At 29.2% G+C, this 13,819-nt stretch overlaps 1 pseudogene; it reads right to left on the reverse strand.

The window, feature by feature from the left end:
* Positions 1-1,627: 1,627 nt before the first annotated feature.
* LOC140674069 (uncharacterized) lies at positions 1,628-5,204 on the reverse strand (annotated as a pseudogene).
* Positions 5,205-13,819: the final 8,615 nt, after the last annotated feature.

Raw genomic sequence — 13,819 nt, forward strand, 5'->3', positions numbered from 1 at the left:
CAAGCCGAAACGTACATACTGTAATTTTTGTCAATTAATGTTTACTTTCTCACATTATATGTAAAAAACTTAGAATGTTTTCTTTATATTATTAAATACTTCAATTATGTTTTCTTCAAATTATATTTTTATCCTTTAGTTTTTTGTTAACAAATATACCAGCTCTCCATTGCCTACGATTACAATTTTGATTTTTATAGGGAGCTTATTTATCTTAGATTTAAGTTATTAAAAAAATAAAAATTTTTTAAATTAATAAAAAAAAATTTATAGAAATTAAAAATTAATACAAGTAAAAAAAAATTAATTAAAAAACTTAGCCCTGCTAAGATAAACAGTATGCTAATGAAATTAGCAGTGCTAAGTTTTTCAATTAATTTTTTTTACTTGTATTAATTTTTAATTTCTATAAATTTTTCTTTATTAATTTAAACAATTTTTATTTTTTTTAATAACTTAATTTTTGTTTTTTATATTTGTATTTTCTTTTTCATTTTTGACTAAACTTCAAGATATATTTATATAATTATTAAAAAAATATAATGTATATAATAATTTATACTTTCAATAATTTTCTAAAATATTTAATAGTTTTTCTTTTATACTGGAAATAAAAAAAATATATTTTATAGTAAAAATTTGTATTCAATTAACACAACTTTTTAGTATCGTTATTTTTGTAAAAAATAAAAACAATTATTTTGTACAACTTTTTTAGTTACACTACTTTTAAACTTATACTTTTAATTAACCCAAATTTTTTATATTATTTTGATTTTGTAGAATATAATGTAAGAAATTAAAACAAATATTTTGTATAACTTTTTTAATTAAAATATTTTAATGAATTTTTATTTTTACTTAGCACAGTTTTTTTGATATCATTAATTTTTGTAAGATATGAAATAACGACTTTGGAGATAAGTTTTTATAGTTAACGCACTGGTTTGCAAATACATACTTTTACGCGGGACTTAGCTCCTTTTTTTACCTCTTTTTTAAAAAGGTAATTTTTTTAGAGATATCACTATTTTTTGTACTATATGTTAAACGAAAAATTTAAAGTTTCTTTCAATAAATATGCTAAGAACCTGCCACGCCCATCATATTTCATTAAAATACTACTTTTCTCTTTAGGTTCTCTTTAGTTATATAAATATTTAGATTTATCAAACTTTGTTATGCTTATTGTAAAAATAACAAAGGATAATCACAAATCAATGTGCCATTAGAAATTTACATTTATTAATCATAATAAAATTCCAAATCTAAATTGATAAATAATCATTGCTCTGTTTATTTAATTCATCATTGAATGTATAAGTAAAACGGAAAAAGAGTAAGTTTCATAATTCTATTTCTAATAATAAAAAAATGAAGATTTCTAATAATAAAGAAATGACAAATTATTGGTTATTTTTCTAAATATTTTTTGACAATTTATAAATAATGCAAAATATAAAGCATTATTCACGAAATTGCTGATACATACGATATTTTTTTATATAAGACTGTTTGAAATATTGTACTAAATAATAAATTATGAATCACAACTTAGATGTTACATAAATGTTTATGTTTAATAAAGAAATTTTTTACTGCTTTATTTTATAACATTTGATATATATTATTTAATCATATTTTGTAAGAAAAGTAAATGAACATCTTTAGCACCTCTAGGCCACTGCTTTTTTTTAACTTTAGCATCAACTTCTACTTAGCATCAACTTAGCATTTAACTTCAATCCAAATATTAGATGCTTTTTCTCTGCACATACTTATATAATAACCTTCATCAATACTTGAACCATGATAAGATATAGCATTCATTACTTTATATATCTGTCCATCTATTAACACTTTAGTTGTTGGAACAGCACTCAAATTAAAGTTGTATGTTATTTTCATTAATTTATCATCCTGTGACGAAAATATTAAACGAATAACAACTATCTCTTTCGTTAATATTATTTCATTTTTTAATATTATATTACTTTCAGTACAATATTCACATGACTCGTTATGCAATTGATACCAACGTAAAAACGTAGTTTTTAATAAATCATTAAAATTATAACTCTTCTTCTTCAAGTTATTAATAGGAATAGAAATAATAACATTATTATCAACAATAGTTTTTGTATTATTACAAGTTTTACACCGTTTAACAGAAGTTATTTGATGCTTCACCAAACTTTTTATTATTTTTCACAAAGAGCAAAAAAAAAATCAGATGCATTCCGTTTTACAGGACTTGAAAAATAGTCTCCTAAACATTGTCGTATTGCATATGTATTTAGATTACATATTCCATTTTCATATCGATGCATTAATACACGACATCTGATTTATCACAATTGGATAATTGCTGTCTAATAGCATTTAAATTAAATAAACATTGCAGTACTGCATTTGCATAACATGAAACCTTATCTGTATTTTGAAAACCATGCATGACCCAGTACTTTGTTGAACATTTTGATCTAAACTTGATTTTTTAATAGAATCAACTACTTTTGGCAACGCTCATAAGACATCTTTCACTTTGTAATAGGGTTCCTTTGACATGGCAATCATTTTTGCTTTTGGTTTGTGTATCTGTTTTAGACGGTTATATTCAATAATAGCGTCTTCGCTAGCTATTACCGATGAAGGATCAAAGTTAATTAAATGTAATCCTTTAGACGTTACTCGCGATAATGCAACATAAGTTTGGCCACAATTAAATACAGAATTATCAATATCCATAATAACATTTTACAAACTCAATCCTTGGCTTTTATGAATAGTAATGCCGTAACTCAAAGATAATGGAAATTGTTTTCTAACAACGTACGCTCTATCTACCACCTCAAATTTAACACTTACTCTTTCAATTAAATATTCTAAACCTGATGATAAAAAAAGTTTGATCTTTTCTACATAATCATTATCTTGTATAATTGAAATCACTTTAGCAATTGTATCGTTTACTAGACCCAAACTAGCATCAATATTACGCCGTATCATAACTTTCGCTCCAATTTCAATTATGAGTTTTTGAAAGTCCTGCTGTTCTAGAATTATCTTTATCATTATTTGATAATACTTTTGAAACTTTCTTTTTTACATATGGAATACAATCAATCGTATCTTCAGCAATTAATATTATTTCTTTAGAAACAATGTGACTTAACATTGCATTATTAAGAACGTCACACATATGGCAGGTGGGCAATAAACAAACGGTGTCTGATGACAGATTGTTAATGAAATTACATAACTCATTTAATTTAGATTCGAAAGAATTACCCTTAAAAAAACTTTTTTATTTTCAAGAATCTTACAATCAGATTTTGTTAATAAACCGATACGAATTCTGGACAATAACTCGCGATAAGAATCATCTCCTTTCTGACGCATATTAATAGTCAATTCATCATAGTCAAATAGTATAGTCCATAAATTAACCGCATTTAAAGAACTAAGATATTTAGTAATTTTTTCATTTGATAAATATTTAAAAATAAGATCATCACGTACAGGAAGTGGTTGAAACAAGTCTCCAAATAAAAGAATGTGTTTTAGACCAAACCAACCATCATCGCAATTATTAGTGTCAAATATTTCAGACAATCGAAGATGTATATACATTAAAGTTAAATTAGATATCATTGACATTTCAACAATTACAAAAAGAATAACATCTTTAAGATCTGATCTTAAAACTTTCAATACATGATCAGATAGTTGTTTATACTTAGGAGTATGACCATGTTCAACGGGTAATTGAAGCAATCTATGAACCGTCAAACCATCTATATTAAATGCTGCTATACCAGTAGGTGCTGCTACAGCAGTATCTTTGTTGAGGTTTTGTTTTACCCAACATTTAATAGTCTTGATTAAGAAACTTTTTCCAGTACCACCTTCTCCACTAATATATAATCGTAATACTGATTCACCTGACTCTACAATATTGATAACTTTATCAAAAACACGTTTCTGATCCGCATTTAATTTTGCTATCATTTCAGATACATTGATTTCTCGAACTGCTTTATTACCAAGATCTTTAAAATCTTGCATTGTTTCACCAGCCTCTATATTTTGAATGCCTACCGGATTTTCAGGCTCATCCTGAGACTGTTTTTATAAATCATCATCTATGCATTGCTGAAGTAACTGTTTTGCAGTTTCAAATGCTTTTTGCAATTCTTCTCATTTTTCATGATATCGTAACGTTTCTACAAAATATAGTTTTTCTTTCTGAAAAGATTCGGCATAAGTATCCTCTCCGTTTTTAAGATCTTCTAATTTTCGCCATGGTTTAAATATAAGTAATAATGAAAAGAAATAATTTTCCGGCTGTGTATTAACATTAAATTTATAATGATTAATAAGATATCCACGCTGTCGTCGTTTAAGATACTTATCGTTATCTATTTTATAATATTCAATATATTCATTTTTCGGTTTGATCTTCGAGATATCGTACCACTGGGCAAATTCATAAAGAGATATATTTTCTAGTTCGTTTTGTCTATGCGGATAAAGATCATCTACTAAAGACGGATGAAATATATCTGTAGATTCGGAATCAAGAGCTTCAATTTCCTTGTAGCTTTTTAATTTTTTACGTCTTATTTGATTAACATCTAACCATCTTATAGTTGTATTTCGATCAGTCTCATACAAAGGAATACCTAATAATGTATCAGCAGCTTCGAGAGCTCCACATTCTCTATTATTCACAAATCGCAAACTGATATTCCAAAGATAACTCACTAATTTGTTTTTATTATTATTTTTATTATAATTATTATTTTCAGTATTAAAGATAGAATCAGACAACTCACATTTTCCCGTTTTATTCATATATTTAGTAATGTACCAAGTAAGCAGCAATGATTTTTCACCAATAAATTGCATATCCATATTATCTTCCCATGCAGTAAGAAGAACAGGATTATAATCATTTATATTAACTTCATTCTCTGTTCGAGAAGATCATAAAAGCCTACTTTTATGTTTCAATTGTTTTCTACCTGCTATCGAAGTTGCCACATTTCTCATATTGTTTCAGTAACAGGACGAGGAAATCCAAACACACGAATAATTTTACGTTTTGTTTTTTTAGAGCGAAGACAATAATCGTTATGTTTATGTCGCTGATGCGTGTTAACACGTTTGTATAATAATGGCGAAATATTTTTATCAGGCATTCTGCAACTTATATATTGTAAAATAAATTTGGAGACTTCTTCAATAGTAGATTCACAAATCGGTGCATTTTTAATCCAAATTAATAAATGAAAATGTTGTATACCTCTACCTTGGTATTCTCGTCTCCAGAAATAGTGCGTTACTTCTCCAATTGGATGATCTTTGAAACTAATAAAGTCAAGCATTGCCCGAAACTTATTATCGAGAAACCTGGATGTTGATATAGGATCTTTAGCAACAAGTGCGCTAACGAATAAAGAAGTATTATGCTATCTATTTATTTCACGAATATATTCACCTAAATCTTCCCATAACCATTCACTCGGACTTAGTGTTAAAAACCATGTCGCAGGCCCATAATGCTGCGTCATACACTTTAAATTACTTCTCGGTATACGCCAATGTTGCTCCGTATTTTGAAGTGTGGAAAATATTGTTGTTAGATCAGATTCCAATTGTTCTTTCGACAATGCTTCTATATATTCTGTAGCCGTATAACGAACCTGAGGATTAGTTACATTCAATTTATGATAAATTCCACGTCTTAACTGACGAATATTTGCATCATTCAACAAATAAAATAAATATTGTTGGTTTAGTCTAAATTGTGGATGTTTAGATGTCAAACGACATTTAATAAATTCATGATCGTGTAATTTGACTTTCCTAACCTCACGTGTTGTCCATTAATATCAAAAGGATATAAATCTGGAAAACACATTAAATCTAAATCTTTTTCACGATTATCCAAAGGCGCATTTTGAATTTTTATCATTTGATACAAGTCTGTTGAAGTTTTATTTGCTTTCTTTTCATATAAAGGATAAATAGTATATTTTTCATAATAACCGTCATTTTCATCAGTAACTTGAGTTAACATTGCTTTCTGTTGCTCGTCTAATGTAATTTCTACATCATTTTTCAATCGGATTATCTAATGATTCATTGTCAGATTCATCATCTAATATCGTTTCTTGCTCTTCCAGTTGAAATTCTCAATTTTTTAATTATTCTAAAATGTTTAATTCATTATGATCATTTAGCAATATAATATGAGAGTATAAAGTATTGTTGCACTTTAACCATGTTAAAGCGTCAAATATTTTTTTAACATTAACCATCTTTTCCCAAATAATTTTTGATTTGGTCGGGATACTTCTAACTAAGATATATAATTCGTTATTAATATTTATTGAGTCAGTATCCAAACATAATTTCTTCAATGTTTCCTGTAACGGAAGTGGTAAATGAAATGTTTGTTCTAGCTTTAATTTTGTGTACCATTTGCCTTTGAGGCAACTTTTTATTAATAACAGTTCCCATTTTAACGATAGTTTGAAATGCTTTAGCTCTTTGTATAAGAATTTTTTCAAATGTATTAAGAGATAATATTACTTCGGGCACATCATCTGTAAAGAGATTATTCAAAATGCAATATGCAGGTATTAAGCTTTTACGAAATTTATCTGCATAATAAGTACAAATATATTGCGCATCATTTTTTTGTTGAATATATGGCATTAAATCTCTCCAACTTTGAATATTTATTTGTTTTCGAAAAATATTGACTTCAGAAACATTCCTCTTGTAACATAATTTTTCACATGATATGCAAGCATACCGTGGTGTATCTGTTGACCGTTTCACCAAGGCCTTAAACGCTTGATGATATTTAGAAATAATATCATCATCGCTCATAATTGTATCTGTCTGTTGTTGTTTGTACGCATCTGCTTTTGCTTGTGCAGAAGTTACAATTTCATTTAAGGTATCTAAATCAGTATAAATTAATGCCTCATCCAAATTATTCATCTTTTGATAAAAATCTATAAGTTGATAAATTAAGCGCTTAATATATCTTACTCGTGGAAAATGAGGCGATAATAAAGTTGAACTGGGAGAAACATTCTTTCGCAAAGTATTAAATCAATATGGCAGCTACGCGTATGGCCTAATTTCTCATTTGAAGTTTTCATAGTACATTTATGAATATTTGATGATATGTATGTAATACATGATGATATGTAGAATCAATAAAATAATTTTCAGATGAAGCTGTATGGCTGGATTTGCCACATAACAAATCTAATTTTTCTTCAACTGTGGAACGTTTTACGACTTGAGTCAAATTTACTTCTGTTTTGTTTTTAATTAAAGATAACATTTTGTAAATATTACGAAGATAACTTCTTCTAACCTGCATACACCAACGTATGATTTTTTCGGCTTTTAATCGTTTTTTGATATGATTTTTAATACCAAATTTCTCAACAATATTTTTAGTAAATGTTTTTAAAGAATGCTGAAGTTTTATGGTGTTTTTCGACCAAAACTTTTTATATTTTTTTATAACTTTTTTTCCAACATTGTTATCTTTTATTGCAGATTTTTTACTTTTTTGATAATATTGTTTGTTATAAAACCATTTGCGATTAGAATCTAATGCTTTTTGTCCGTCCTGTTCACTATGAAAGTTTATAGAATAACATATGCGTTTTTGTTCACGTTGTCTTACAGAATTTTGTTGATATCGCTGTTGCTGTTTTGTACGATTATTTTCCAAATTCTGTTGATATCGACATCGTTTCTTAAGGCGATTATTTTCTACATCTTGTTGATATTGCTGTCGCTGTTTAGTACGATTATTTTCTAAATCTTGTTGATATTGACATCGTTTCTTAAGGCGATTATTTTCTAAATCTTATTGATATCGCTGTCGCTGTTTAGTACTATTATTTTCTAAATCTTGTTAATATCGACTTTGCTTTAACGTATGATTATTTTCTAAATTCTGTTGATTTTGACGCCGCTTTAATGCACAATTATTTTCTAAATCTTGTATATATTGATGTTGCTGTTTAACGCTACTATTTTCTAAATCTGTACATTGGATTGAAGCCAATTGTGTTTTCATGCAACTATTGGTTATTTCTTTCTTAGATTGACGAATATCAGCAAGTTTTTTTAACCGATTTTTTTGTTGTTCAGTCTTACATTGTCGTATGATATCGTGGATCTTGAGGAAAATGTTCAATTATATTTGATTCAAAAATTTTTACCAAATGTGAACGCATTAAACTATGATTGTATTTTACCTTTTCAGGTTTAATATTAAATAATAACGGAATCGCAAATGCTATTGCAAAAACACCACATTGTTACCATTTGCTTGTTGTTGCACAGTAGAAAATTTAATAAGATATTTCTCAAAGTCATATGTTGGAAATAATATTTTTAAAAATTGTTCATGATGCTTATGCAGTCTTTTAGAATTTAACGAATTATAAATAAATATATATTTTGTGTTATAGTAACTACATACCCAATGTCCATCAAACGGACCTGATGAATACAATATTTGAATATGATTTTTATCTTTTGGGATAGGTTGAATAGTATTAAGACACTGCACGCGCCAAGTTACGACAGGTGTATAATCTGAACGATTTTGTAAAAGATGACTGAAATGTTCCATATGAATGTCAGTTAACCAATTGCCTTGAATAATTATATCTTTTTCTCTAGGCATTAAGACTATTTGTTTAATTGTCTCTACAGACATTTTGTATATATAAAGTAAACGTTTTTTTATACAAATAACAGTTTTAAATAAACTTTATAAAAACTTTATATATATGTTAATTTTATTTATATATAACAGCTTTTATGAGCGCACAGCAGCTCTATAACGGCGCACAGCAATCTTTTATGGGCGCACAGCAGCCACTTATAAGCGCACAGCAGCCTTTTATTTAAAAAATTAATAAAAAAAAATTAAATTAAATTAAAAAATAAAATGTTATACTTACCTCTATCCTCAACGAAGAAAGGTGATAAAACCTCCGTAACACCCTGTATAAGTATCAATATTATACAGACATTTATTTATATTATATTATATTTTTAACATCTTCTTTAATAGAAATAAAATACTATCTCTTTTTAACCCTTCAGTCGTACGATTTCTCACAAATCGTGTGGAACTTTGAGAAATCCTAGTAGACTAAACGGTGTATTTTTGTTTCGCAAAAACTTTGAGTTTTCGCTAGAAAGATATCGAAAAGATTAAACGATAAAGTATTGTATTTTGTTTAAGACCGAGCACGACGGTTGAAGGCTTAATCAATACTTTAAATATACAATTCATAAGTTATATTACTTAAAATATATCTAATATAAAAAGAAATTTAATTTTGCAATAAATTTTGCAATAAGTAAGCGTACGTGCAGTTAAAAATTATTTTAATAACATTATTTAATTCTAAAATATGTAAGACTTAAAATTCATTATAATTTATGAATTTAAGTATTACAGGAAGTTGTTTATAAGATAGTGAAGCTATTATTTTTCTTTTGTATATTTAAATATATATTGAAATTGTATGAAATTTAAGATTTACAATTATAGAGATTAGAAATATATTTGCAAAATTAAATTTACAAACACATTACATCTGTATATTTATCTGTTAGACATAAATTATTAATGTATATGCTTTTACATATACAAAATAACTTGTATAGTACATGCTTTACAAAATAATTTAGCTCGTTGAAAAACAATAAGAATCATGTGTAGAATATTTATGGAATATATTATTTAATAAAAGTATGTAGATAGATTCAAAATTATTTATCTAATTTAAATATTGCAGAGTTTGCTTATATAAAGAAGTGTGGCTATATTCTTCTAGTAATTCGTCAGGTAATCACTTCACATTACTTTTTATACATCATATCCAAATAATATTAAGCAAGTCACACAGGCAACATTCTGTGCGTGATTCTATCTTTCTTCAACTTCAGTGAATAACAAAGATAGAATGACGCACTGTGTCGTCTGTATTGCTTGCGGGAAAGCACTCATAATTACATCACATCAATTTTTACATCATATATTCAAATAGTATGTTTATGTATTATAAAAAACATTGTTATCAAAAGAAGAATCTATTTTGTAAATAAATTCTACTTATAGTATCCTGCAAATCCTTGCTTGTAAAGAAATAAACCTATTCTTTGCCGCAGTGTCTACTTAAGCTCTGATTGGCTGTTTCTATGACGCACTCTCTATTCTGTACTTCTATTCCGCATCATGTGACTTCACCCTTAGGGCTATCGCAAATTTATATAAACTGTATGCCTAACATAAGACCGCTGGACCAATGAGTATCGAGTATTAAGTCGCCGTATTGATTAATGCTTAATGATCATTGAGCCAGCAGTCTTATTCTATGTATTGTATATGCACCTTATGTTAATTTGTGCAATAGCTCTTATTCTATTATATATAATAAGTCAAAAGATATGTGTGATAATTAGTGCATCACACAATAAGTACATGTAATAGTTGCATTATCTATTATTTCAAAATCGATATTGATCGACAATTCATCATGGACCAATCAGCTACAAAGCGTCATTAATATCACTAAACGCCGTTAGTATCACAGACACAGACTAGACTGCTAACTCCTTATGTACAAGGCGCTTTCATTTCTTATTAACCTTACTAACCATGTACATAAGGTAACATATTCTGCGCATGCGCTTTGATGATACACACATATATTTAAATATACAGACTCAGACATACAGATACAGACATACACTTTACGTATTATGTATTTACTATTATAGAAGTCTGTGCTTATCATATACACATTTTTACACACACACACATATATATATATATATGTGTATATACCAAAAACAAAAATTTATTAAAAAAATAATATTAAATAATAATAATATAGTATTATTAAACTGAGTTAACCTAAATGAGCAAGTTTTTATAATGTATAGCAAAATATTTTATACTTATAAATTTTTATATGTATCAATTATATTATATACATGAAAAAAAAATTTTACAAATATATTTTATAGATTAATAAAATGCACACATTTTATATTTGTACTTTATATTATTTTAATTATATTGTATACATATATGTATAATCTACATCTATTTTGTATCTATTATGTATCAATAGATGCACAAGTTTATACCATGATACCTCAAAATTACATTCAAAATATCTGCACGTTTCAACAGATAACATACATTCAAATCAACAATATACATTATAAGACATGTAACGCATAAAATTATTAATAGAACTCTTGAATTTTTTTACAAATTTTAAATCTAACGATGTCTAAAGGAACCTCAACATTATATTGTCAAACGAAGTATAGATTTTAGATGAGTATATACCTTATAACATATTTCAAAAATATAATTAATTTTCAATCTAGGTATATATATATATAAACATATACATGTAATATTTAATACATATATACAATGTCCTTATTGTTATAGAATTATACAACATAAAGAAATTTTATTAATTTGGGATAATAGTAGTGTTATAGTGGGGATTCTAAGCCATGGGGCGCCGAGGGGGGTGCAGGAGCGGGGGTATCTGGGAGGCGCGAGGGGTCTGGTGTTAGGGAAAGGGGGGTGAGGGGGGAAGGGTCCTACACACGTTCGAAAGTAGATGTTTATCTTTGCAGTTGATTTTATAGCCGGGGGTATTTTAGAAGTCATAAAACTGTTCTTTTTCTAATTTTATGATCATTTTATGGTCATTATATCATTAGGATTTTAAGCGCCGACGTTCGGCAGCTTTGCACCCTCGCAGAAAATCTCCCATAAAACTGGAGCGAAACATCTTCCATAATTTTTAGGGAAAGAACTGCAACTGCAAGGTGTTTATCTTTGTGGTTGATTTATAGCCGGAGGACATTTTAGAAACCATAAAACTGTTTTTTTCTTTTTTTCTAATTTTTATGATCATTTTATGACCATTAGAATATTATGGAAAAAGAGATTTTAAGCGCCGGCGTTCGGCAGCTTTGTACCCTCGCGGAAAATCTCCCATAAAACTGGAGCGAAACATCTTCCATAATTTTAAGGAAAGAATGCAACGCATCAGCGCCATTATGGAAAAAAAGATTTTAATCGCCGGCGTTCGGCAGCTTTGCACCCTCGCGGAAAATCTCCCATAAAACTGGAGCGAAACATCTTCCATAATTTTAAGGAAAGAATGCAACGCATCAGCGCCATTATGGAAAAAAAGATTTTAATCGCCGGCATTCGGCAGCTTTGCACCCTCGCGGAAAATCTCCCATAAAACTGGAGCGAAACATCTTCCATAATTTTTAAGGAAAGAACTGCAACTGCAAGGTGTTTATCTTTGTGGTTGATTTATAGTCGGGGGACATTTTAGAAGCCATAAAAGTCGTGGGAAAACAATAGAAATTTTTGGCCGACGCTGCGACGAACATGTCGGAACGTTTTTATAGATGCAAAAGCGTTGACGTTTGGTAGGATATGTTAAGACAGCATTAGGCGAAATATAAGAACAATGAGAGCCCCGTCAAACCATAGTACGATTTGAAAGGGCATAGAGGAAGCTGTGGAAAAAAAAAATTTGAGTGGTTACTGTCAGGCATTAGAATTGTTAGTGACACAATAGCGAATGGTAAATATTAATTTCGAAGCGATAATAGACGAGTCGTCAGACGAAGAGCATGCGTTGTCGGACGATAGTAATTATATTAGTGATTGCAGTAATACCGATTTTGACGACAACGTAGTAGAAAATGAACAACTCCGTACGCAAAATCAACGTAAAATTTGCGCCATACACTTTTATTATTCAACGGGTGGTGCTCTAGCTCTCTGTGCTTCGTGTATGGACACCTTTCGAGATGACATTGGATTAATATACGAAATACGGAGACATAAAGTTACATTGCCCGATGAGGTGGATATGCGATGGTGCAGTAGCTGTCAAATTTTATTACATATAATAATGTCGCGTAATATGTGTTATGTTTGCACACAAAAATAGAGAGAAAAAATGGAAAACATGCAGCAGAAAGAACGCGACTTGTTGGAGCGTTCCCACCAAGTCACCACATTGGGTGAATATTTTGGATGGCTGCAGCACTGCGAGGAGTTTATCGAAGAGCTTGAAGAACGCAGCCGTGTCAAGCGTCCGCGACTCTCAATCAGAAATAGACAATCTTTGGTGACAAGAATTGCGCGACTCGAGGGTGCAAAAACTCGATTGCAGAGACAGTTTACCAGTGGTGGTGATTATAGTAGTGAAAATAACGTGGAGAGACTCATATGGCGAGAGATTGATACGGCGTTTGAGAGCCGCATCTTGACTGGTGCGGTTATAAATTATAATCACATCGAACCTCGTCAATTTTTGGAAGATGCGAGTGACATTGTGCTCGAGCACGTGCGAGACGTTATGCAAAAACATAACAGTGTGAAAGTGAATACAGTATTTAACGGCGAGTTTGTGGCGGGCGATAAGCATGCCAATAAATCAATCAATACGAGAAACTGTGAACTCTTACATACATCCGATTTACGTGAGTGGTATGAGCGGCAAGTCGTCGAGCCCACCCTTGCATCGCTCGAAGAATTTCAGGAACGCGATAGCGGATGGGCATTATCGCGTATACTAATTTGACTGTAAATATAAATAAATATAATCCTATGCGCGCCGGATGTTACGTGCAATTATCGCGAAAGATAATAATGAAACGAGCAGTGGTTAACGTGCAATCTAAAGACAATGCATGT

The sequence above is a fragment of the Anoplolepis gracilipes genome, chromosome 15, assembly GCF_047496725.1.
Source record: "Anoplolepis gracilipes chromosome 15, ASM4749672v1, whole genome shotgun sequence".
Taxonomy (NCBI): Eukaryota; Metazoa; Arthropoda; class Insecta; order Hymenoptera; family Formicidae; genus Anoplolepis; species Anoplolepis gracilipes.